At 37.3% G+C, this 27,396-nt stretch overlaps 1 long non-coding RNA gene across 1 annotated transcript; it reads left to right on the forward strand.

Moving 5' to 3' along the window:
* Positions 1 to 9,437: 9,437 nt before the first annotated feature.
* On the forward strand, positions 9,438 to 14,833 carry LOC117918816. The gene is made up of 3 exons (XR_004651963.1): positions 9,438 to 9,831; positions 14,490 to 14,579; positions 14,669 to 14,833. It is a non-coding gene; the product is annotated as an uncharacterized LOC117918816 (long non-coding RNA).
* The last annotated feature ends 12,563 nt before the right edge of the window (positions 14,834 to 27,396 follow it).

The following is a 27,396-nucleotide window of genomic DNA, read 5'->3' on the forward strand; positions in this document are numbered from 1 at the left end:
GTTTCACCATGTTTTCTACAACCTCCAAGCAAAGGACTCCAGACCACTGAATCAGGCTTCATTGGCATTTTGCCTATAAGATCCTTTGCCTCAGAAATTTGACTAGCTTGACCAAGAATATCAACCATGCAGGCGTAATGATCAAGTTGAGGAACAATACCATGATTGTTAGACATTGTCTCAAATATTTTAGTTCCTTCTCCTACCATTCCAGCATGACTACAAGCTGAGAGGATGGCAACAAAGGTGGCACCATCAGGTTGGGCATCCATTCGTGAAAAGAGCTGCAATGCCTCCTTACCTTGCCCATTCATAGTGTTGAATATAATGTATTTATAGTGTATAATCTTTCCTTGTTAATATAGGTCACATGTATGGTAGTTAGGACTCCTAGCCTTGTATATATATATATATTTCTCAATTGCAAGTAGAAATTACATGAATGAGAATTAAGGTCTTTCTTCTTTCTCTCTCTTTCAACATGGTATCAGAGCCAAGGGAGAAAACCTAATTCTTTCCAGTTTCCCGTGTCATCAACTCCGGGAAACCTTCCGGTGACCGTGTTTCATTCCGGTCACCTTCCCCATCTCCCAATACTTTCGGGTCAGTCGGATCGTCGTCAGAAAACACTCACCGCCGGCAAACTTTTCCGGCAAACTTCCCAGCGACGTCTTTTTCCGACACCGACCATACCAGAAGGAGCACCTGGAGGAGATCTTCAACTTTTGTGAAGGCACCGGAGCCAAAAGATCATCCACGCGTCGGCCACGCGCAATTTTCCGTCCGGCGACTGCATCTCACGCGCCGGCGCGTGAGGGCGCGTGAGGACTTTCCCGGTCACGCGCCTCTGATTACTACTCAAAAAGTGCTATTTGATAGCTTCTAATTAATCCTTTTAAACACTTTTGAGTAGTAGTTAGTGCCTTTTAACCCAATTAGCATGTTAAGGCCCCTTTCAATCAATTCTAATCAAATTGTGTAAGTTTTGGTGTTTTTGTTAGTATTTTGATCACCAAAGCATTATGAGATTGAGGAGAGTTTTATGGAATCCTTGGAAAGCAATGGGAAGCTCAGAGGCATGAAGAATCAAAGCCTTGAAGCTCTTTTGCCATAAGCAAAGTGGAAATGCAAAAGAAAAGCAAAGAAGAAAACAGAGGACAGCAGCTGCAGTCTTCTTTCGCACTTTTGGAGCACTTCCTGAAGTCCAAATTATGCATACTATATGTCATTTGAAAGCTTAGGAAGTCAACAATCCAATGCTTCAACCCGTGTGCAATTTGGAGCTGAAATGAGGAAGTTACAGCCTTTGGAAGATAACTGCTCCAAGCTGAAGGAAGGAAGGCTTCAGAAAAGTGCTGCGAAATCACCATTTTGTTGCGAAGTGATTTCGCAGCCTTTTTGCACAGTGCTATGGAGTTCCCCTGAAGCTTCATGCCGCGATGGAAGCCAAACACCTCAAGATGGAAGTCCACTTTGCAAAGGTGTTGAATCAGCTGGTTGCTATGAAGAAATTTCGCAGCCCTTCTTGTGCACCTGCGAAATTTCGCAGACCTCACTTTTCACCTGCGAAGTGGTCCTTAGTGCTTCCCGATATTTGTAACCGACACTTGGAGATATTTTTCATTAGATTTTTGTTGCCTAAATGCCTAAATTCTCCTTGTAAGTCACCAATGATAGATTTCCTTAGTTTTTAAGTTAGGAATTTGGCAAAATATCATGTAATAGCTATAATTGTATTTTTGGTTTAAGGGGAGCCGGAGGAGCCTGTTCTGAGGGTGTTCTGGTTGTTGAACCTTTTGTAAGTTTGAAAGAAAGTAATATACAGAGCTTGAGCTCTATCTTTACCTTACCTTCTCACTTTGTATTTTAATATTTTTACTAAGTTATGCACTCTCTGAGGAGCTTTCCCCAGAGAATGAGTAGCTAAGCTTTTTAGTTCCTTGGAGTTAAGGTTGCCGGGAAAGGTTCCAAGTGCTTCAATCAGAAGCTTTGTGGTTTCAGCTATGAATGAAGAGTAAGTGTGTCCCGTGAATGGTTTCTAATGTTTTTAGTTAACTTAAAACACCTTGGAGTCACCTGGGCCAACACTTGGTAAGGCAAGTGATCTCTAACCATGGAGATGCACTAGTTTACCCCTTGCGAGCCTTTGGTAGGTGACTTGAAGGTAGGATTTTCTAGAATAGCCAACACTTGGTAAGCTTTTGGACTCTTAGGAGACATCCATTAGTTACCTCTTGCGAGCTTTTGACGGGTAATCCAAGGTTAAAGATCACCTTGAATGGTAAAGGCTAAGTGAGAGGCTTGAACCATTGCAAGTTGCATCCGTGAGAGAATTAAAGTTGAAATCCAATTGAGGGATGCACTTGTGCAGCACCTGTTAGAGAATTGACTTTATGTTAATTCTCTAAGGTGAGGAAATGAACCAACTGACCGGAGCTATGCTTTTGCATGAGGAACCTCCCCTGTATACCTGAATCTCCAAGGAATTCTTCTCTTCTTAAGTTATTTTCATCACTTGTCGTGTTGTTAATCTAAGTCCAAACCTTTTTCAACCAAAGTTTGTGTTTTATTTCTTAAGCTAATCTTGAAATGAAACAGCACCAATTCACTTTGAATTGGTATCATTTTTCAACTTGAGTACCCTTCCCAGTGGAACGATCCTAGAGCCACTATGCTATAATAGCTTTGTATTTGCTACCCTAGTTCATGGTGTTATAGGTTATAAATATTGTTGATTACTCTCGCCATCAAGGAGCACCAGCTGGACATGAACCAGCTGAGACACCAATTAGGCATGAATCAACCTCCTCCTCCAGCCTCGCCTGACGCCGACTAACCTTCCTTCATCCCTGGTTCTGCCATCCGAGCCCTGCACGTACCTCTTTTGGGTTTTTTTGCCTCCGCCGACCCTCCAAACAGTTTTTCCGGCGAGCTTCGGCTACTTTTTCTCCATCCTAATCCCTGCACGTGCCTAAGGAAGTGTTCTTCTACCTTTCCGGTGGTGCCACGCCGCGATCTGCAACCGTATTAAGGCTCTCTTCGATCCAAATATATTTCATTCTCCAGATAAGTAGATATGGCTATTAAAACTTCCATTTTTTCCTCTGTTATATCTGGATCTCCTATGATTACTTCGGAGAAATTGGTTGGCAGTAACAATTATCTTTCCTGGTCTGCCTCTGTTGAACTTTGGTTTATGAGTCAAGGATATGAGGATCACTTGATTACACAGGAGGCAGATATCCCTGAGGTTGACCGCGTACAGTGAAGGAAGATGGATGCACAGTTATGTAGTGTATTATGGAAATCGATTGATCCCAAGATTCTTCTTCATCTTCGGGCCTACAAAACTTGTTTTAAATTTTGGACTCAGGCCAAAGGATTATATACGAATGATATCCAGCGTCTTTATAAGGTGGTTTCTGCTATTGTCCATATCAGCCAACAGGACTTGGATCTATCTACTTATATTGGTCAGATTGCCTCTCTTAAGGAGGAGTTCTTGACTGTGATGCCTCTTACTCCTGATGTTGGGGCTCAACAAACACAGCTTGACAAGTTCTTCATGGTTCTTACTCTTATTGGCCTCCGTCCGGATCTTGAGCCTGTCCGCGATCAGATTCTTGGTAGTTCATTAGTTCCGTCCTTAGATGATGTGTTTGCTCGCCTCCTCCGTATCTCCTCCACTCAGACTTTGCCATTTGATAGCACTTCAGATTCTTCTGTGTTAGTTTCTCAAACTAGCTCTCGAGGAGGCCGCAGTGGTACCCGAGGTAGAGGTCAACGTCCTCATTGCACCTATTGCAATAAACTTGGCCACACTCGCGATCGTTGCTATCAGTTACATGGACGACCTCCTCGCACTGCCCATGTGGCCCAGTTCTCTGATTCTCCGTTGCCTCAGCCTCCGAGTTCTTCCGCATCTCAGGCTTCTGTTGCCTCTGTTGCCCAGCCTGGTAATGCCTCTGCCTGCCTTACCCACACATATTCTCTTGGACCCTGGATTCTAGATTCTGGAGCTTCTGATCACTTATCTGGTAATAAGGATCTTTTCTCCTCTATTACTACTACCTCTGCTTTACCTATTGTTACCTTAGCTAATGGTTCTCAAACTGTGGCTAAAGGTATTGGTTTGGCCCTTTCTCTGCCTTCTCTACCTCTCACTTTTGTCCTTTATACTCCCGAATGTCCTTTTAATCTTATTTCCATAAGCAAAATCACTCGTACTCTTAATTGCTCTATTACCTTTTCTGATAAATTTGTGACCTTGCAGGATCGGAGTACGGGGAAGACGATTGGCATAGGACGTGAGTCTCAAGGCCTCTATCACCTCACCTCGGATTCATCTCCTGCAGTTTGCATTTCCACTGATACTCCTCTCCTCATTCACAATCGTCTGGGCCACCCTAGTTTCTCCAAGTTCCAGAAGATGGTCCCTCGTTTTTCCACTTTGTCGTCGCTTCCGTGTGAGTCATGTCAGCTTGGGAAACATACTCGTGTCTCGTTCCCAAAGCGTTTGAATAATCGGGCAAAGTCTCCTTTTGAGCTTGTCCACACTGATGTTTGGGGTCCTTGTCGAACTGCGTCTACTTTAGGATTTCAGTATTTTGTCACTTTCATTGATGACTATTCTCGATGTACTTGGTTATTTTTAATGAAAAATCGAGCTGAGTTATTCTCTATTTTCCAGAAATTTTATGCTGAAATCCAAACTCAGTTCAATATTTCTATTCGTGTGTTACGCAGTGACAATGCCAGGGAATATTTTTCAGCCCCATTTACTTCGTTTATGTCTCATCATGGGATTCTTCATCAGTCTTCTTGTGCTCATTCTCCTCAACAAAATGGGGTAGCTGAACGCAAGAATCGACATCTTGTTGAGACAGCTCGTACTATCTTCCTCCATAGTAATGTTCCTTTTCGTTTTTGGGGGGACGCTGTTCTTACCGCTTGTTATTTGATTAATCGTATGCCCTCCTCTGTCTTACACGATCAGATTCCTCACTCCCTTCTCTTCCATGACCAACCACTTTATTTCCTTTCTCCTCGTGTCTTTGGTTGTACTTGCTTTGTTCATATTCTCACTCCTGGACAGGACAAGCTTTCCGCCAAAGCCATGAAGTGCCTCTTCTTGGGATACTCCAGACTTCAGAAGGGTTATCGTTGTTATTTCCTTGAGACTCATCGATACTTTATCTCCGCTGATGTCACCTTCTTTGAGGACTCACCATTCTTTTCCACCACTTCTGAGTCTCTTCCTGTTTTTGAAGTCTTGCCTATTCCCATTGTCTCCCCACCTGATGCTATGCCTCCTCGACCACTTCAGGTTTATCATCGTCGCCCTCGTGTCGTTGCACCTCTCCCTTTTGCTGAGGCACCTGCTGACTCACTTCCTATCCCTTCGGCTTCACCTGCCCCGACTCTGCCTTCTCCTAATGACTTACCCATTGCTGTTCGGAAAGGTACTCGCTCTACTCGTAATCCTCATCCTATTTACAATTTTTTGAGTTATCATCGATTATCTTCACCCTATTCTGCTTTTATTTCTGCTATATCCTCTGTTTCTCTTCCAAAGAGCACCCATGAAGCTCTTTCCCATCCAGGCTGGCGATAGGCAATGGTGGATGAAATGGCTGCTCTGCACTCTAATGGCACTTGAGATCTTGTTGTTTTACCCTCTGGTAAATCTACCATTGGCTGTCGTTGGGTCTACGCAGTTAAGGTTGGTCCTGATGGTCAGGTTGATCGCCTTAAGGCCCGCTTAGTTGCTAAAGGCTATACTCAAGTTTATGGTTCTGATTATGGTGACACATTCTCTCCTGTTGCCAAGATTGCTTCTGTCCGTCTGCTTCTCTCCATGGCTACTATGTGTTCTTGGCCTTTTTATCAGTTGGATATTAAAAATGCCTTCCTTCATGGTGATCTTGCCGAGGAAGTTTATATGGAGCAACCCCCTGGTTTTGTTGCTCAGGGGGAGTCTGGTTTAGTGTGCAGGTTACGCCGTTCTCTATATGGCTTGAAACAATCTCCTCGAGCATGGTTTGGCCGTTTTAGTTCTGTTGTTCAAGAGTTTGGCATGCTTCGCAATACAGCAGACCATTCAGTTTTCTATCATCATAACTCTTTGGGGCAGTGTATTTATCTGGTTGTTTATGTGGACGACATCGTCATTACAGGCAGTGATCAGGATGGTATTCAGAAACTAAAGCAACATCTTTTTACCCACTCTCAGACCAAAGACTTGGGGAAACTCAAGTATTTCTTGGGAATTGAGATAGCTCAATCCAGTTCTGGTGTGGTCCTTTCCCAAAGGAAGTATGCTTTAGACATCCTAGAAGAAACCGGTATGTTAGACTGTAAACCGGTAGACACACCTATGGATTCGAATGTCAAACTTGTACCAGGACAGGGGAGCCTTTAGGAGACCTCGGGAGATATCGACGGCTCATAGGTAAATTGAACTATCTCACCATTACTCGTCCAGACATTTCTTTTCCTGTGAGTGTTGTTAGTCAATTCCTACAGTCACCATGTGATAGCCATTGGGATGCCGTAATCCGCATTCTTCGATATATCAAAAGTACACCAGGCCAATGTGTGTTGTACGAGAACAGAGGTCATACTCAGGTTGTTGGTTACACAGATGCAGATTGGGCTGGTTCACCCATAGATAGACATTCCACTTCAGGGTACTGTGTTTTTATTGGAGGTAATCTAATATCTTGGAAGAGTAAGAAACAAGATGTAGTGGCTAGATCTAGCGCTGAAGCCGAGTATCGAGCTATGGCTTTGGCAACATGTGAACTCATATGGTTGAGACATCTTCTTCGAGAGTTGAGATTTGGAAAGGATGAACAGATGAAACTCATCTGTGATAACCAGGCCGCATTACATATTGCATCCAATCCAGTCTTTCATGAAAGGACCAAACATATTGAAGTTGACTGTCATTTCATTAGAGAGAAGATCGCATCAGGATGTGTTGCTATAAGTTTTGTTAATTCAAATGATCAACTAGCAGACATCTTCACTAAATCTCTCAGAGGTCCTAGGATTAAATATATTTGTAACAAGCTAGGTGCATATGACGTATATGCTCCATCTTGAGGGGGAGTGTTGAATATAATGTATTTATAGTGTATAATCTTTCCTTATTAATATAGGTCACATGTATGGTAGTTAGGACTCCTAGCCTTGTATATATATATATATATTTCTCAATTGTAAGTAGAAATTGCATGAATGAGAATTAAGGTCTTTCTTCTTTCTCTCTCTTTCAACACATAGCATATGCCTTCAACATTGAATACCAAGAAACTGTATCAGGGGATCCCATTTTGTCAAAAGCTTGCTTTGACAATGCAACGGAGCCACGCCTAGCATAGGCATGAATCAAGGCATTTGCAAGCACAGTGTCATCCTCAAGTCCAACTTTTAGAACATATGACTGGACAATTGATGCATGCTGCTCAGTTGCAAGACCAACACAAGCTTTTAAGACAATGGAGAACATATGACGATCTGAAGCCAAATACTCTTGGAGAAACTGCAGAAAGAGGAGGAGTGCTTCTTCCGGGTCCCATTCTGCAAACGCTGCTATAATTCCGGTCCAAGAAACAACATCTTGACAGCCATCCAATTCCAAGAAGGTCCTATAACAATAATTGACCTCTCCTCCTAGACTAGAATAAGCCTTGAACAAGGCAGTGGCCACTTCAATTTATGAGATAAACCCAGTTTTTATAGTAAGCCAATGCAAAAACAACATTCAAGACCATCACCCATTCCACACAAGCAAGAAAACATGCTGACCAGTGTGGCCTGATCAAACCGAATTCCACCAAAGTGCATCTATGAGAAGAGCTCAAGTGCTTGATTTCCACATCCACAGACCTGAAACCTTGCAATCATAGAATTCCAAGAAACCAAATTGCGAAACCCCGTTGCCTTAGAGACTAGAATAAGCCTTGAATAAGGCAGTGGCCACTTCAATTTATGAGATAAACCCAGTTTTTATAGTAAGCTAATGCAAAAACAACATTCAAGACCATCACCCATTCCACACAAGCAAGAAAACATGCTGACCAGTGTGGCCTGATCAAACCGAATTCCACCAAAGTGCATCTATGAGAAGAGCTCAAGTGCTTGATTTCCACATCCACAGACCTGAAACCTTGCAATCATAGAATTCCAAGAAACCAAATTGCGAAACCCCGTTGCCTTAGACTATTTTAGTAAGAATACTTTGACTTATTTTCTAAAAGAAAAGGCATATGCATATGAAAATTTCAAAATTTTTAAAGTTTATGTCAAAAAACAAAATCAACATATCATCAAGTTTTGAGAATAGATAGGGATACTGAATATGACAAATTTATAAATAAAAAAAAAATGTGGTATAGAGCATCACTTAATTACAGCGTATTCTCTGTGACAAAATAGAATTGTAGAATGAAAAAAATAGAACATAATATGGTGAGGTGAAATAAATTATAATATTTTGGGATGAAACAATTTCTTGTGCAATTTATTCCTTGAATAGATGCCCTAGTAAAAATGTCAATGTAAAAATCCCAGAAGAAGCTTGAAGTCATAGAAAGCTTAACATGGGACATGTAAAGGTATTTGGTTGTATAACATATGATAATATGTTTGATGCAATGCAAAAAAACTTGACCATAAAAATGAGAAGTGTATTTTTATTGGTCATATTCATGCAACAAACAACCATAAACTATACAATCCACAAGCCTAGAAGATTATTGTTAGTCGTTATGGGATTTATGATAAAGATTTAGATCCAAATTTTCTTTAAAAAAAAAAAAGAAAAAAAAACTTATTTTACTCATTTGTTTTTTAAATAATAACTCTATGAATTTACACTACATTTCTCACTTAATTCGATTTTCATTCAACAAAAAGCTATCCAAAATTTTTAAAAATAAATTTAATTTATTTTGTGTGGTAAATTGGATTGAAAAATTTGTAATGAATTAAAGATTGAAAAGAGAAAAAAATAGAAAAAGTTGAATTTTCTACTATAAAATAAATAAAAATTATATTTTAATTCAAATAAAATTATCTTACTGAAAATTGGTTTAAGTTTTAAAGTACTTAAAATTGAAAAAAATGAAAAAATAAAAAATAAAAGAAAGTATTAAGACATTTTTACAATACCTTTCATTTAAAAGCTTGTGTAGGTATTGCAACCAATGTTTAGAATGTCGGAAAATATCGACAAAATTTCGTTTATCATTATTACCAAAATATCGTCATTTATTTTTTTGGGAAAGTTGTGTTTTGCCCCGCCCATTTGGGCCTAATAGCTTTTTCATAACCCAAGTTTGTATAACCCAATATATGTCCACTATTGCCCAAAAATTATGCTTTTCATGCACTATGTACTGTTTTATAATTTCATTTCCAAAATTACCCCTCCACATCCATGTCAGCAGCCATCTCCCTCTCCATGTCACGGTTGTGCTTTTAATAAATAAACACAAAAATCTTAAACAAGTTAGCAAAACCCACGCAACACCCGACTCTGAAATTTGGGGAAACCAGGTTAGGGCAAAAGAAGAGAAAGTCACAGAGTCCTTAGCTTCTTTATCTTCTCTCTCTTTTCTCTCTGTTGTGTGAATTTCTCAATGAAAAATCGAAAGCTTGTAAGCTGTAATCGATTCACGCGTGTCGCCGTACTACTGATCCGCAAATTTCTTCAGATAAAGCCTACGCAACACCCGACTTCAAGCTGAGTTACGAAGTCCAGAACCTTTTTCCTTTGCATGTTTAAGAACTTTACTGATGGAGAAGGACTTGAAAATCCAGCAGGTATGCATCGTAGTAATGTGTGGATTTGTTCATCTTAGGAGATAATTTTTAACAAGCCAGTCAATTAAGTGCGCTTAAATACTCTTTCAGCTCCTAGAAATGAATATACTTGCTATTTATTACCCTATTTATGATCTTAGAACTTTGGCTGCAATACTTTCTGTTTTTATTATTAAAATATTTATGAATGTAGAAATCCTAGCCAAGAAAAACACAGAAATAGGATAACTACAGTGTATAGCATCTGGATTGTCGTCCTCCGGGAATGATATAGTTGATTGTTTATGAATTGTTTAGAGTATAATATACCTAGGATTACCTTTACATAACTAAAAATATCTTCCAATTAAAATATCAAATTTTGTTTCCAAGTTTAAAATGATTTAAATCAATCTGTAACTACAAGTTTTCACAATCCAGCTTTGGATCCAGTACACAAGAGAGAGCAATATTGAGATCTATGGCTTAGGATTCAAGATCTGTTTGAGATCAAATCAAGCCTAGGGACCAATTCAAATTTGAACCCTAAAAATTGATTCTTTTTATATTCATATCACTAAACCCAATCAACTTGAATGGTGGTTTAGGTCTTTTAAGTTCATTCATCCAACTTGCATATTTGACTTTAGACTTAATCACAGTAGATTAAACCAAGTCAACTACTGATCTAGCAGTGCCTAGTATCACTAGTACCTCAAAAACATCTACTGTAATTTTTCATCAGAAAAGGTGAAGAAGAATACCATTTCTGTTGGTACGAATTTCCACCTTCAAGGAGTAATCCTGTCTTCTTCTTCACCTTTTATGAGGAAAAATTAATAATAATGGTACCAGCAGAAAACCATTTAAATTCAACACTTCATCCCCAAATCAAACCAGCAGAAAACCATTTAAATTCAACATTTCAGTGTATTTTTGGGAAAGTATATAAAAAAAAAAGGCTCTCTTTTACATATGGGATCGAAATTGATTTGATGATTTTGGTCAGCACTTCTCAATTATAGAACCATTCATCCAATGACCCACCTCAAGTTAAGGCTCAATAATAATATTTTAGAAGGTAATTTTGGGAAGTAGTCTCGTTTTTTAGGGACTGTACCTTAAGTACTACCTTAGTGGCCTTTAGGTACTACCTTAAGGCCCCCTAGGTACTACCTTAGCTAAACCTCAACTCAACCTCTCCAAAGCCTCGGACCTTCCTCTCCTACCCTTACACCATCCCTTTATGTGCTTCTCTTGAGTGCTCAAGTGGTCCCCAAGTGCTTTTTAGGGACTGTACCTTAGGTACTACCTTAATGGCCTTTAGGTACTACCTTAGTGGCCTTCAGGTACTACCTTAAGGGCCCCTAGGTACTACCTTAGCTAAACTTCAACTCAACATCTCCCAAGTCCTTTGTCACCCTTAGACCATGCCATCATATGCTTCTCTTGAGTCCTCAAGTGGTCCACCAATGGTTTTTTGCTACTGTTCTTTAGGTACTACCTTAATGGCCTTTAGGTACTACCTTAGTGGCCTTGAGGTACTACCTTAAGGGACCCTAGGTACTACCTTAACTAAACTTCAACTCAACATCTCCCAAGCGTCGGGTCTTCATTTGTGACCCTTAGACCATGCCATTATATGCTTCTCTTGAGTCCTCAAGTGGTCCACCAATGGTTTTTTGCTACTGTTCCTTAGGTACTACCTTAGTGGCCTTCAGGTACTAGCTTAGTGGCCTTCAGGTACTACCTTAAGGGCCCCTAGGTACTACCTTAGCTAAACTTCAACTCAACCTCTCCCAAGCCTCGGGTCTTCCTTTGTAACCTTTAAACCATGCCATTATATGCTTCTCTTGAGTCCTCAAGTGGTCCACCAATGGTTTTTTTCTACAGTTCCTTAGGTACTACCTTAGTGGCCTTAAGGTACTACCTTAGTGGCCTTGAAGTACTACTTTAAGGGACCCTAGGTACTACCTTAGCTAAACTTCAACTCAACCTCTCCCAAGCCTCTGTTCTTCATTTGTGACCCTTAGACCATGCCATTATATGCTTCTCTTGAGTCCTCAAGTGGTCCACCAATGGTTTTTTTCTACTGTTCCTTAGGTACTACCTTAGTGGCCTTAAGGTACTACCTTAGTGGCCTTCAGGTACTACCTTAAGGGAACCTAGGTACTACCTTACCAAAACTTCAACTCAACCTCTCCCAAGCCTCGGGTCTTCATTTGTGACCCTTAGACCATGCCATTATATGCTTCTCTTGAGTCTTCAAGTGGTCCACCAATGGTTTTTTGCTACTGCTCCTTAGGTACTACCTTAGTGGCCTTAAGGTACTACCTTAGTGGCCTTCAGGTACTACCTTAGTGGCCTTCAGGTACTACCTTAAGGGCCCCTAGGTACTACCTTACCAAAACTTCAACTCAACCTCTCCCAAGCCTCGGGTCTTCATTTGTGACCCTTAGACCATGCCATTATATGCTTCTCTTGAGTCCTCAAGTGGTCCACCAATGGTTTTTTTCTACAGTTCCTTAGGTACTACCTTAGTGGCCTTAAGGTACTACCTTAGTGGCCTTGAAGTACTACTTTAAGGGACCCTAGGTACTACCTTAGCTAAACTTCAACTCAACCTCTCCCAAGCCTCTGTTCTTCATTTGTGACCCTTAGACCATGCCATTATATGCTTCTCTTGAGTCCTCAAGTGGTCCACCAATGGTTTTTTTCTACTGTTCCTTAGGTACTACCTTAGTGGCCTTCAGGTACTACCTTAAGGGAACCTAGGTACTACCTTACCAAAACTTCAACTCAACCTCTCCCAAGCCTCGGGTCTTCATTTGTGACCCTTAGACCATGCCATTATATGCTTCTCTTGAGTCTTCAAGTGGTCCACCAATGGTTTTTTGCTACTGCTCCTTAGGTACTACCTTAGTGGCCTTAAGGTACTACCTTAGTGGCCTTCAGGTACTACCTTAGTGGCCTTCAGGTACTACCTTAAGGGCCCCTAGGTACTACCTTACCAAAACTTCAACTCAACCTCTCCCAAGCCTCGGGTCTTCATTTGTAACCCTTAGACCATGCCATTATATGCTTCTCTTGAGTCCTCAAGTGGTCCACCAATGGGTTTTTGCTACTGTTCCTTAGGTACTACCTTAGTGGCCTTCAGGTACTACCTTAAGGGACCCTAGGTACTACCTTAGCTAAACTTCAACTCAACCTCTCCCAAGCCTCTGTTCTTCCTTTGTCACCCTTAGACCATGCCATTATATGCTTCTCTTGAGTCCTCAAGTGGTCCACCAATGGTTTTTTGCTACTGTTCCTTAGGTACTACTTTAATGGCCTTTAGGTACTACCTTAGTGGCCTTCAGGTATTACCTTAAGGGACCCTAAGTACTACCTTAAGGTAAACTTGAACTCAACCTCTCCGAAGACTCGAGTCTTCTTTGGTGACCTTTCGAGTATCCCATCATGTGGTTCTCTTCATTCATCAAGTGGTCCACCAATGGTTTTTTGCTACTGTAGCTTAGGTACTACCTTAGTGGCTTTCAGGTACTACCTTAAGGGACCGTAGGTACTACCTTAAGGTAAACTTTAACTCCTTGGATGTAAAATATGTTCTTGTTGTCTTCGGATGCTGGTTTCTTAGTTGTTTTCTGAGATCATCTCGATAAAAAAAATATAATCACTACACTCTAATGTGCTGCCTGGTTTTTAGGTCTTGTTGGATTTCCGAGTGATGACATTAATAAGTTCCTGTGGATGGTTCGCATAGGAGGGGGGGTATTCCTTCACATCAAGGAACCTGATTATCTGGTGAGTTGTTGGTTGCTTGTAATATGGATTCTAAGTATGTCTCCTTTGGGTTCTTATTGCTGGTGTATTGTTGGTACACTAGTTTCAAGCTTTGTTCCATTTGAGATTCCAAATATTTGTCTTGATTGGCAATAGACTAACATTTAAGTTGAATCTCACTTGATGGTCTCACATTATTGGTGAATTTGCATTTGGTTGAAAGTTTACTTTTCTTTATGGCTTTATTGTGGTGAATATTGGAAACAGCTTGGATTTGTTTAATTTCCATGGAAGGTCCAAATAGTCCATGAGACATGTCTTTGTAATGTGAGTTAAGAGAATGTTGACTTGTTAGTGTTAGTGTTGGACGGCCCATCCAAATAGCATGTATTTAAACTTGCCATACAGGAATCCTAGAGACATGTCTTTATTTTCCCTATAAAGTCCCATGTCTTTATTTTCTCTCTCTTTGGAGTTTCGTGGGTGCTCCCTTCTTCAACAAGAGAGGCGTTATTGGGGTGGTTAGGGCCTTGTGTGGGAAAGGAAAGGAGGAAAGTGTGGCGTTCAGCACCCTTGTGCCTTTTTTGGACTGTTTGGAAGGAAAGAAATAGTAGGGCTTTTGATAATGTAGAGCATTCGATTCGGGGGTGTAAATCGGTTTTACTTTGTAATCTGTGGGCGTGGTCCAAGGGTTTTTTTGTTTCTGGCCCCACTTCCATTGTAGATTTTGTTGATTGGTTAGGCCATGGGTAAAGGTTTTTCTTTGTAAACTTCCTGTATACGGTGGGGTGCTTCTTTGAAGTGCCTCTTTTTATTAATATACTGTCTCTTTATTCATAAAAAAAAAAGTCCCATGTCTGTTCTGATTAACTTTCCATGGTTTATAGTCAATGAAGGTGTTCACTACTCACCATTGGATGGTTCGGATATACAAATTAAAACCTCCGAAGAACAGGATCCGTGTAAAAACAAAGAAATCAAAATCGGTATGTATGATAAACACCTGTAGATTGTATTCGTTTCTGATTCAGTGCAAAATTACCCACTGACCTTTTGTTGCCTCCTCCCTTTGCAGAAAGCAAGCTCCACAACCAGTTCAAAAAAAAAAGTGGAAGAAAAAAAGAAGAATCCCTAGCAATGAAAGGCACTTTCAGAAGATGCTGTCTCCAATCAGTTACTTGTAACCCACATATTTAATATCCAAAACACTAATTCGTTCTCTTAAAAGTAATTTCTACAGCAATTTTATCGTGGTCAATCCCAAGCAGGCCTTTATTATGATTTCTATATCCATATCCTCTCTTTTCAATTTCTTCCTTTCATTTTCCCTCTCATGTGGGATGGGTAAACTTTGCACTTCTAAAGTCATCTTTAATGTCTGAACTGAGTGGTATCCTACATAAATATTTTCTACAAACTCAAAATGACCTCAGTGACAAAAGCCAACCCCTTGAAGTAGAGGTATAGAAGTAAATTGCATTCACAGCTGATTTTCAATCAAGTCACAGCTAACAATTTTATATATAGCATTCAAATTGCATTCCACTCCACAGACTATACAACATTCAGATGCAAAATTGTCTTCTTACCCTTCCAGAAAGCCTATATCAACCAATCATTCAAAACTAGGACATAGAAATGCCAAAAGTACAAAAACAGAATGCCACCTTATGAATCTCCACAGTAAAATTATCAATCTTTTCTCATGTCATTCAACATTGTTTTCATAATTTTCTCACTTTCATACAAGGAGTATATATTCAAAAAACAAAGAAACAGAAAAATCAGTTATATAGGCAAGAAAAGGACTTTCCCCAGTTAGACGAACATTTGTGAATAAGATTGATTAGACAGTTTCTACTGGATATGAGGTAGTTGGCTGAAGAAGAGAAAAATTGATCACTGATGTCTGCACACTTTCTTTGAGCATAGAAACTCCCAAGCTTAATTAATCTTCCAAACCATCGATCAAATACACTATTCTGAGTGAGACCGTGGAAAGGGCATCTCAGCAAAAAAAATCCAACAACAAATTTTACTATACAGGAGCTATATTTTATTCCAAAAGGAAACGGTCTTTGATCTTGAAGCCCAAATCAATATATATATACTAGGAGCTTCTGGCTTCTCCCTGGTGTAATAAAAAGTGGGGAAAGTTGTGTTTTGCCCCGCCCATTTGGGCCTAATAGCTTTTTCAGAAGAAAAAAAAAAAAAGACCAATATTAAAAGAAAAAATAAAAACAAAAACAAAATTAAACTTAGAGTGTGTTTGGTAGTGATTTTAGGAAGTGTTTCTAGTTTTTTTGATACTTAAAAGATAAAAAATTTTAAGTTTAAAAACACTAGAAATATTTCCTAAAATTACTATCAAACACACTCTTAATCATCCTTGAAAAACACTTTCTTCTAATTCATCTAGATGAGAATAAAAACCTAGATTTGCATTATGAAGTACAAGTTTTTCCGTTAATTTGCATATGTTTGTCATAATAATTTTTGGCACCAAATAAAAATTTGGGGTCAACACATTATTTAATATTCGTAGTATTTTCTTTTAAAAAATTAGTTAATGGTGGTAGGGCCTAGGGAGCGGGGGCAAGTGTCCCTGAAAATATTACAAAAAAAAAAAGGGATTTGATCATAAGACTAATAATGCCTCCCTTAATAATGACAAGTCTTGAACATTGGACTAAGGCCCATATTTGCATTATAAGTTGCCTACTTCAATCAAATTGTTGGCTCGAACAAAATATATAATTTTATGATGTTTGCAATATATTTATAGATATTTTTTCATAATAGTTCAATAGTGTACTTGATAATATATCTATTTTATTTTCTATTTATGCTAGAGAACTTGAGTATAAAATTAAAATTTATGAAATTAAATTAAAAATTTAAGTATTGTTGTTTTCCAAGGCAATGAAGAAATATTAGTGTATTTATAAAAAAAACTATATATATTTTTTGATAGCACTAACTAATGTAGATTTTCTTTTTGTTCCTAAAAAGGTTTAGATTTTCTATTTCTTATGGAATGTTGAATTAGCAAAATGCTATGGTATCATAGTGATACTTGCCAAAGTCCAAATTTGAACCCATAAGATTTATATAGTTGAATAAGAATATAAGTAAATGGAACTAAGTATAGAGTTACAAACAAATGGATTACGGTACAAATAATAAGATTTAAAAATGTATACATGATATCACTTGATTAATGGTATCTTTTCGATATTTACCCAAAAAATACCATTCAATAATATAGATGAACCCCTTTAATTATTTTAGTTTTTTCCCATGAGAAAATGTTACTTTTTTCTTTTCTTGTTACAAAATAAATAGAAAAAAAAAACTATGAAAATATATATAAGGTCATGCTTACTACTATTGCTTTAATTTAGTACATATATTTGTTTATTAAATAATAAAAATCACAATTATTTGGATATATTTCACTAAAAAAGTTTAAAATTTTATCATAATTTTTTTATAATATTTATTAAATAAATAAATATAATATTAACTTTATTATCTAATTACCCGGTCTAACTGGTGGACAACTTCATTACATAAACCTCGTAGACAACTTTATTACCCAACCACCAAACCTAGTACGTTTTTAACCTGGGCATAAAGCCTAAGAAACAATGCAGTGAGCAGTTAGGTAGGGATGAAGCAGAAGAGGATCACACACTAACTTGAGAGTGGGAGTCCTGGCTTTAGATGAGAAAGTTGACATAGGGGACATGTCATCTTTGGATTGGGAAAGAAAAGGTGGGGGCATGGTGGTTGCTGATCTTTCTAAAAAGGAAGATCTGGTCAAGGTAGCCCTCCTTCTAAAAGGTTTCTTCCAAGAGGACCCACTTACTATAATCCTCTTCACCCCTCCTTCTTACATCAGCCTTCTCAAGGGATAAAACCCTCCCCCTCCTCCTTTGAATCCTAAAATCCTATCTGGTTGAAGGCCATTTCCTTCCTAGAGGAAACATTACCAAACGTTTCTTAATTCCACCACCTCAAATCTAATTTTAGTGTTTTAAGTTTTGAAGTCAAAATGAAGCTGAATGACCCATTGAATTGATACCCCAACCACTACCTTTTAAGAAGGTCTTTGAAACCCTCATCCTTCAACCATATATTTTCAAACTTAAACAAGTAACTCCATTTCTCAAGCCTCCTCCATCTAAAAGAATTGGAGAATGATCTAACACAGGCTTAGGTAGAATACGGTGAATCACACCACTGAAATGGCTTTCCCAAGTTTCAGACACCAAAAATCGATCTAATCTTGATAGGGATTGATTGTTCGACCCTCCACCCCAAGTAAAAGAACTCCCTAACAATGGGAGATAACGTAATTCTAACTCTTTAATAACCTATGAAAATCTTCTCATATCTTGAGATATTCTATTGCCGCTATTGCATTCCCACAGGAATTTGATAGTGTTAAAATCCGCTCCCACACACTACGGGTCTCCCACTGACCCTTGATGGCTCCAAGTTATGCCAAAAAATCTTCTCTTTCCCTTCCTAACGTGGGACTATACACCATTGTAAAAATCTAAATAAAACTGGTCCTCATAGTTTTTTAAGCAACACAAATTTGTAAAATCGCCAACCTCCTTCCTACCAACTCCAATTTTCTATTTTCCCATAAGACAACCACCCCACCACACCTAGCAGTCATAACCTCTGGCAGTCACAACCCCCCAATTTAAAAATTCGCCTACTCTCAAACTCCTAACTAAATCTCTCGACATCATCTGTATTTTGTATCTTACAAGCAAACCGGGTTTGCTTTCTCACTGTTTGTCAACCCCCAACATTCCAAGAGATAATTTTAATCTTCATTTATGATCTGGTACTAAGTCCCAACTGTCAATTTGGAAGTATTTTTCTATTTCTCATATCTTTTCTTTAGAGTTGAATACAATCATATATAGATACAAAATAGAGGAATTTTAGGAACCTATTCTAGCCTATACACGGTTTGTGGCTAAAATTGTGGATGACCCTTGAAGTATGGGATTTACATTAAAATAGATTTCTCCAATTTTTCTAATTAGACAGCTCACGCCAACACTCCCCCTCAAGTTGGAGCATAGATATCTCTTATGCCCAACTTGTCAAGTGAGTTGTAGAAGTTCATTGCAGACACTGCTTTTGTGAGTATATCAGCCAACTGGTCTTCTAATTTAACAAATGGAAGCTGAATAATCTTTTCTTCAAGGTTCTATTTGATGAAGTTCCGATCCACCTCAACGTGCTTAGTGTGATCATGTTGGACCGGATTGTGGGAGATAGCAATGGTTGCCTTGTTATCACATAATAGGTTCATTTTAGAGCTGGGAGCAACGCCAATCTCAATTAGCAGCTTTTTCAGCCAAAGAAGCTCACATATTCCTTTGACCATTCCCTGAAATTCAGCTTCAGTACTAGACAATGCAACTACCTTCTATTTCTTGCTCCTCCATGTAACCAGGTTGCCTCCTATAAGAGTAAAGTACCCTGAAGTAGATTTCCAGTCCGTGATGTTCCCTATCCAGTTAGCATCTGTGTAGCTAGCAACATTCAAATGACCATTCTTTGAGAACATAAGCCCTTTCCCTAGAGAGGCTTCAAATAACGAAGGATCCGCATTACGACATCCATATGGTCTTCACTCGGGCAATGCATGAACTGACTCACTACACTCATAGCATAAGCAATATCTAGCCGAGTATGAGATAAATAGATGAGTTTACTCACTAACCGTTGGTACCTCTGTTTGTCCACTGGCACCTAGTTTACATATTCTCCAAGTTTACGATTCTGGACAATTGGAATATCAGCAAGCTTACACTCTAGTAATCCTACCTCTGCCAGCAAGTCTAGTATATATTTCCTTTGGGAAAGAAATATGCCTTGTCTTGACCTTGCTACTTCAATGCCTAAAAAATACTTAAGTCCTCCTAAGTTTTTCATCTCAAACTCAGTTGACAATTGCTCTTGAAGCCTAGAGATTTCTTCTACGTCATCCGCTATAATGATCATTCCCACTTGATGTTTTAGGAAGAGTGTATGATCAAAATTGCTTTGTTGAAACCCATATTTCCTCATTGCTGAACTAAACTTGCCAAACCATGCTCGAGGTGATTGCTTTAGTCTATACAATGCTCGTTGTAACCTACATGCGATCTTTGCCTCTGAGGTAGTAGTATAACCTGGTGGAATATCCATGTAAATTTCCTCTTCAAGATCACCATGGAGGAAGGCATTTTTCACGTCCAGTTGGTGCAATGGCCAATCTAGGTTTGCTGCAAGAGATAATAGAACTCTAACAGTTTTACTATAATAGTTTTTAGTTTGGCTATAGGTGAGAAAGTTTCCTGATAATCTATACCATATTTATGTGTATAACCCTTTACTACCAACCTTGTCTTGTATCGATCAATAGACCCATCTGCTTTATATTTAATGGAGAAAATCCACTTGCACCCCACTGTTTTCCTTCCTTCAAGCAATACACTCAAAACCCATGTGTTATTTTTCTGCAACGCCTCCAATTCTTTTTTTATAGCTTGAGCCCATTTTGAATCTGATAAAGCTTCTTCAACACTACTCGAAATCTGACATGAGGAGAGTGTATGTGCAAAGGCCCTGAGAGGTTCAGATAATCTTTAAGTGGACACATAATTGGCTATCGAATACTTGGATCACCGTTCTTCTATGTCTGGGGAGTATCGATTTGGTGGCTTGCCTCGATTGTGTTTGAAAGGTATAACATAACCCGCAAATGTATCTATAGCATTAGTTTGTAAAGGTGTGATAGAAGAGCGTACCTCATGGATATTCTTAGGAGGAGGGTCGTCGGGTACTAAAGAGTGAAGGGATTCATCAGATTCTGCATCTTCTGATGATTCAGGTATAGGTTCAACTTCAGTTCTTAGAGGTTCAGGTACAGGTTCAGCTTTAGTTCTTGGAGGTTCAACCATGTCATTGCCATCACTCGGATGTGCTAGATTGTTACCAACGTCCAACACTTCAACATCCAACCAATTCCGTTCTTCACCATGGATCTCCCCCTGAAGAGGGGAATTGGATACCAGTGATGGAAAAAAAATTTTAGATTCTAGGAAAATGACATCCATGGTAATGTAGGTTCTTTTAGAAATGAGATCGTAGCATCTATATCCCTTTTTGTGTACTCCATACCCCAAAAATAGACACCGGACAACACATGGATCTAACTTAGTTCATTGATTCTTATGGAGGTGAACAAAAGTAACACAACCAAAAATTCGGGGAAGAATCATCAAAACTGTAGGTAATGAGACATGATCGAAAAACACCTTTAATGGAGTTTGGAATTGTAAGACTTTGGTGGGCATATGGTTCAGTAGATGCACGGCTATGGCAACAATATCACTCCAGTATCTATTCGGCCCATGTGCATTGATCAATAGAGCACGAGCAGTTTCTAAGATATGTTTGTTCTTTCTTTCACCAGTACCATTCTGTTATGGGGTTTGAGAACATGGGGTTTCATGGAGAATACCATGACTGTTGAAGTATGTTTGGAATTGTTGATTAACATATTCCCCTCCATTGTCAAAATGAAGGATCTTAATTTTTGCAGAAAATTGTGTCTGAACCATGGTATGAAATGATTAAAGAACAACAAATACTTCATTTTTGTGTTTTAGAAGGTAAAACCATGTCATTCTTGTGCGGTCATCAACAAAAATTACAAACCAACGATGACCAGAAGACGTAGTTACTGGAGCAGGTCCCCATACATCAGAATGGATTAAATCAAAAGGAATCATACTCTTATTCATACCCAAGGGATAAGAAACCCTATGACTTTTGGCTAAGATACAAGTATCACATTTAAAATTTAAGTGTGTTACATTGGAAAATAAACTAGGCAGTAAATGCTTCAAATACCCAAATGATGGATGCCCAAGTCGATGGTGCCATAACCAAATCTATCTTTCCTTGTTACTAACTGTGTGGTGCATGTGATTTGCTCTTCCCGAACTGAAGTCATCCATGTAGTATAATCCTCCCCTCTTAGTACCACGCCCAATTATCTCCTTGGTGAGAATATCTTGAAGAAGGCAAAAGGTAGAATACATCACTACAACATAATTAAGATTTGTAGTAACTTGACTCACAGACATCAATCTATTTGAAAGAGAAGGTACAAGTAATGTATTAGATAATGAAAGGGAAGGAGATAAAGTCATTGTTCTAGCCCCTGTAACCGGATAAGTGACCCCATTGGCATTTGTAACACAAATCCATCTCGGCTGAGTTGCATTAGAAAAATCATTTGAATCAAATGTCATGTGGTCTGCAACTCCAGAGTCGAGAATCCAATCATCGTCATCATTGTGAGTAGAGATATGAAGTGCCTTACCAGAAGTACTTGGATCATGTGGAGATTCTACTTGAGGGATGAGGGATAATAAAGGATCACAAGTAACCACAACAGCTCTCCCAGCGTGGTCATCATTAGCAGAGGTTTCACTTTTTTTTCATGCTTGAAAGTCGTTCCATCAATCTGGATACCCATGTAGTTTGAAGCAGGTGTCACGAGTATGTTTGGAGTTGCCACAATGTGTACACTTCATGCCATCAAATGGTGTTTTGGTTTTGGATGATGAGTTGGATTTTCCGTTGCTCAGAGAAAGAGCCGCTGGTTTCAGTGGCGTTTGGTAGTGACTTCCCTTGATCCCTTTGGATGCCATAACTACTCCAAGAGTGGTATCTACACCTGAGATCATCACAGTCTACTTGACATCTTCAATACGAACAAAAGAGTAGGCATGTTCTATAGTAGGGAATGGTTTTAATTGGAGCACATCACTTTGAGTTTTATCCAGTCTGTCATCTAATCCATGAAGGAAAGTATAAACCCGATCTTCCTGTAGAATCGAGTTGTATTTCTGTATGTCAATAGCACACTCCATCGGATTAGGACAACGAAAATCAATTTCTCGCCACAACCCTTGAAGATCGTTGTAGTATTTTTCAATGGATCCACCTGCCTGCTTCATACGAGTAACACGACGTCGGAGATCATAGACTTGAGACGTATCTGTCCCATCAAAATATGTTGTAGCAACAGAATCCCAAACCTATTTTGCAGTTGGGAAGCGGATAAAGTTGGCAATCAAGGAAGGGTCCATCGAATTGATCAACCATCCTTTGACAATGGCGTTTTCAGTTCGCCATCTCCTGAATGAAGGATCAGTTTCTGGAGGTTGAGGGGAATCTCCATTGATATATCCCAACTTGTCCTTGCCAAAGATATACATCTTGACAACCTGGGACCATAAGGCATAGTTGGATCTTCCAACTTGATACCGATCGAAGCAGTTGAAGAATCGGCAAGCAGAGGTTGAGGGGAGGTCTGGGCTCTAGTAAAGACTTTCATCATTTTTGTTGTCAGATCGTTAAGGATGGAGTTGGTCTGGGGAATGAGAGGTTATGTTAGGTCTCTGGATTCTGCCATGGATTCTATTAGGTCTGGGTTTTTCTAGTCACATGGTGGTTTGAGCAAAGATCCTAGGGACTTGCTTTGATACCATGTCAATTTGGAAGTATTTTTCTATTTCTCATATCTTTTCTTTAAAGTTGAATACAATCATATATAAATACATAATAGAGGAATTTTAGGAACCTATTCTAGCCTATATACGGTTTGTGGCTAAAATTGTGGATGGCCCTTGAAGTATGGGATTTACATTAAAACAGATTTCTCTAATTTATCTAATTAGACAGCTCACGCTAACACCAACATCCTCTGCCACCCTCTTTCCTACTGCTTGTTACCCTTAAATAATTCACCGTGTACTCTAACATTTTTAATGCTCTTTCAAACTTTGAAAAAACTTTTTTCTTTCTTATACCATGGCCTCCAAATTAACCCCAAGGCCCGCTCCTTCAAACCCAACTCCGAACGCCCCTAGCCCACCTCCTGCTGCTCACTCCTCGCCTTAAGTCCTAAAAGAGCCAAATTAACCCACCTTTTCTTCTCCAACCGAAATTTTCAACCGAAAACGTCCCCTCCTACCGTGACCAAATCTTCCTCTTCAAAAAGATCAACAGCCACCAAAGATTAACCCTCCACCTCTTTTTTCCCAATCCATAGATGATACATCCCTTTGTCAACTTTCTCATCTAAAGCTAAGAGCCTAGGACTCCCACTCTGGAGTCAGCCTGTGATTCCCTCTCCTCTTCGTCCCTGCCCAACTGCCCATTATTTCCCAGTCCCTACCTAAGACAACCATGAGGGAACTTCCCCCCTCACCTGAACACCATCAATATAAGGGCAGCCCCACAATACTGAACTAAACGTCCTTTGCATGCACCCCACTTCAATAGCATCTGGCCTCTGGGGCCCATCTATCCAACTACAATAACTTATTTTCAAAAGTCTTTGGGCCTAAGGAGAGTGCATTCTCTATATCCATAGCCTCAACGAAATCCATGAGAAATAGGGCACCCCCCCATAAGTGAAAGCTTCACATTACCTCTCAGATTCCAATGACCTCAACGCCCACCGCTTCAGTAAGGACAAGTCTGGAACTGAATTAGAAAAGTCCCCTATCATCCCACTAAACCTCTACTTCAAATGGCTTTGGATCCACAACAAACTAACATTCCCCTCCTCTCTTATTGTTCATCCATTTTTTTAAAAACTCATTTCAGCAAAAGAAAACTGAGCGAAAAAAAAATCATAAACCCTAAACTTCATAAACAATTAAAAGAACCAAAACAACCAAACCAAAAGGCACAGAATCACACACTTTTGAATGAATCAAAGATCCATAAAACCTAAGCCCTAGAAAAATAAGCACAACATGAAATAAATGAAGAAAATAAGAATACAAATAAAAGAGATAATATTAAAGAGAAGACTTGGCCCTTGACTTTGAGATGGATGAGAGTCGATTGATGGCAGGTTTCTGGTTGGTGACACGGGACATTTCATTGAATTTGGAGAAGTTTTGGTTCAATATTCGAGTGGAAGATGGCAAACTAGGGGAACTAGACTACCTTAAGTTTTACTAGTAGAGAGTTTTTGTAACTTTTCTTTGTTTTCGTCCTCCTTTCAGTGCTTTTTTTTTTTTAAAAAAAAAAACCATAATTTTAAAATATTTTTTTAAAATATCGCAATTTAAAAAATATTTCATGACACTTTGTGTCCGGCACCACATAAATTTTAGTGAGTTTTCCTAAAGTCGTCATTTCGCTGAAATCGTAACTTAAAGACATAATTTTAGTATTTTTTTTTTATTAAAGTGCTATCTTCAAGACACAATTTCACTATAAAAAAATTGAAGACTTGGTCAAAATAAATAATAATTATAATAATAATACATGAAATATGAAATTTATATATTTTTTAATTTTTGCATTTCTTTTCAAATTTTTATTTAATTATTTAAATTTGTATAAAATTACAAATGGATCAAGACAATGAATTTATGTAAATAATTAAGTTTATTTATTTTTAAAATTTTTATATTTATTTATTTTCGGTTGCTTTTTCTTTGTTCATATTCTTCCAAAATAAATCTCTATAAACAAATGAATTGCAACCTTCATGCTATTTTTAACATTTCATGTATATAAAATAATTATAAAAAATTAAAAATTTAAAAACATGAAAAAATAATTTACATAATAATATATCAAAGGAAAAAGTAGGAAAAAAATAAATGAAATAAAATGAAATGAAGTCATATCCTATACATAGAATTTCATGATAATGTACTAAAATCTTGTTTTCAAAACATCATTTTAAGAATAATATACTAAAGTCATGTCTTGAAAACACGACTTCATAATGATCCATTGAAATCGTGTCTTTAAAACACAATTTTAAGATTAGTTGTGATATGATGCTTTTGATAAAACTTATGTAACACAAAGTGTCGGTATTTTTGAAACTACCAATTTTTACACATAATTTTTTTAATTTACCATAAATTTATCAAAAATCCCATGAGGCACTGGAGATATGCATAGTACGAGGCTAGGAGTAGAAACTTCTAGACGTAAATCGATTTCAAATTAGAGGCTATTTTTTAAAAACTAGGAAATCAAAATTATTTCTAGTAGTGGAAAATGCACTAAAATGATACACAATTGCCCATATGTCATTTCTCGTAGAAAAAAAATTCCAATTTAGGTATATAACTAGTGATAAAATTAACTGAATCCTAAGAAACCCATTTTAGTTAATTAATCAATAAGAATTTTAACTTAATCATAGGCTATGTTTGGTTATGAGAATATTTGAGAAAAAATACAATGGAAAGAAAATTGAGAAGAAAAGTATAAGAAAAGAAAAGTAAAGAAAAATAATAAATAAATAAATTTAGAATTAATAAATTATTCTTATATACCATTTTAAATTCAATTAATTTATTTTGAGCTATTTGATAAAAAGATTAAATAATTTGAAAACACGCAAATTTCAAATAGGCTCAAATGATTTTACTATGGCACTGTCAATGAAACATAGAGTTAATTTCTAAATATATTTAAGGATTAATTGATTAAAATGATGAAAAGATACTAAATTTATAAAAACTAATCTCTCCCACTTTTAAACTTGAAGAATAACCCATTTTTTACATAAATACCCTTCAATATTTTTATTATTTACATATGTGTTTTAAAAGAAATGGTTACTTTTGTAAGAAAAAAGTGAATTTATTTTTGTATAAAATGGGAATATTTTTAAGTTGAAAAAAGGTGAATGGTTAATTTTACAAAGTGAGAATGATTTAAGAGTATGTTTGACAGCGATTCTAAGAAGTGTTTATAGTTTTTTTAACACTTAAAATTTTTTATCTTTTAAGCATAAAAAAAATTAGAAACACTTCATAGAATCATTACCAAACAGACTCCCCTATATTTAAAGTGTTTGACATTATTTCTATCAAAATATTTTTAGTGAAAGTGTATTATGTGAGAGTGTTTTTAGGAAAATTATCTATCAAATGTTTCTCTAAAAAAAAATACTATAAGTGATTTTTTAATACTAGAAATAATTTTTTAGATTTTTAAAAGTGTTTTTTAAATTTTATCAAAGACCAAAGTTAATTTATTTTTTAAAATTAAAAATATTTCATAAAATTACTATCAAACGTACTTTTTTTTTTTGTAAGCTTTTCATAAAAAGTAATTGAAATTGGGTGTTGAAAATTAGAAACAAAAAATAGATGTAAAATAAAATGGTTCTAATATTGTTGTAGTTCAATGGTGGAATATTATACATGTATAATTTATATATTATTAAAATTAAAAATAATTATAAAAATTAAAATTATATATAAATAATTTAAAATTTTAAAATATTATGTTATTTTATCTTTAATATTATCATGAAATTATAATGAATAGTTATGAAGAGAAAATTTATAATATTTAGTTGTTTGAAAGATATATCATATCTCAAAAAATTGAAATAAATTATTATTGATTTTATTTATGTTTTATTACCTTCATATATAGATACGATATTTGCAATAGAAATATCGGCGGTCAACAGGCAAAGCAGCTAAAAATGGGCTGCTGTTGCTCAAAATGCCCCCGTATATATATATATATTAAAAGTGTTCCTACACACAAAATATTAAAACAATCCTTTAAACTACGAATTAATTATAATTATTTCATAAGTAAATAAAAAAATTTCATTTAAGCAAAAAGTTTTTAATATCATTAATATATTAATTAAATATTAAAAAATTATACATTTATTATCATTTAATACAATAAAATTAAATACATCAT

This window comes from Vitis riparia, chromosome 7, assembly GCF_004353265.1.
Source record: "Vitis riparia cultivar Riparia Gloire de Montpellier isolate 1030 chromosome 7, EGFV_Vit.rip_1.0, whole genome shotgun sequence".
Lineage (NCBI taxonomy): Eukaryota > Viridiplantae > Streptophyta > Magnoliopsida > Vitales > Vitaceae > Vitis > Vitis riparia.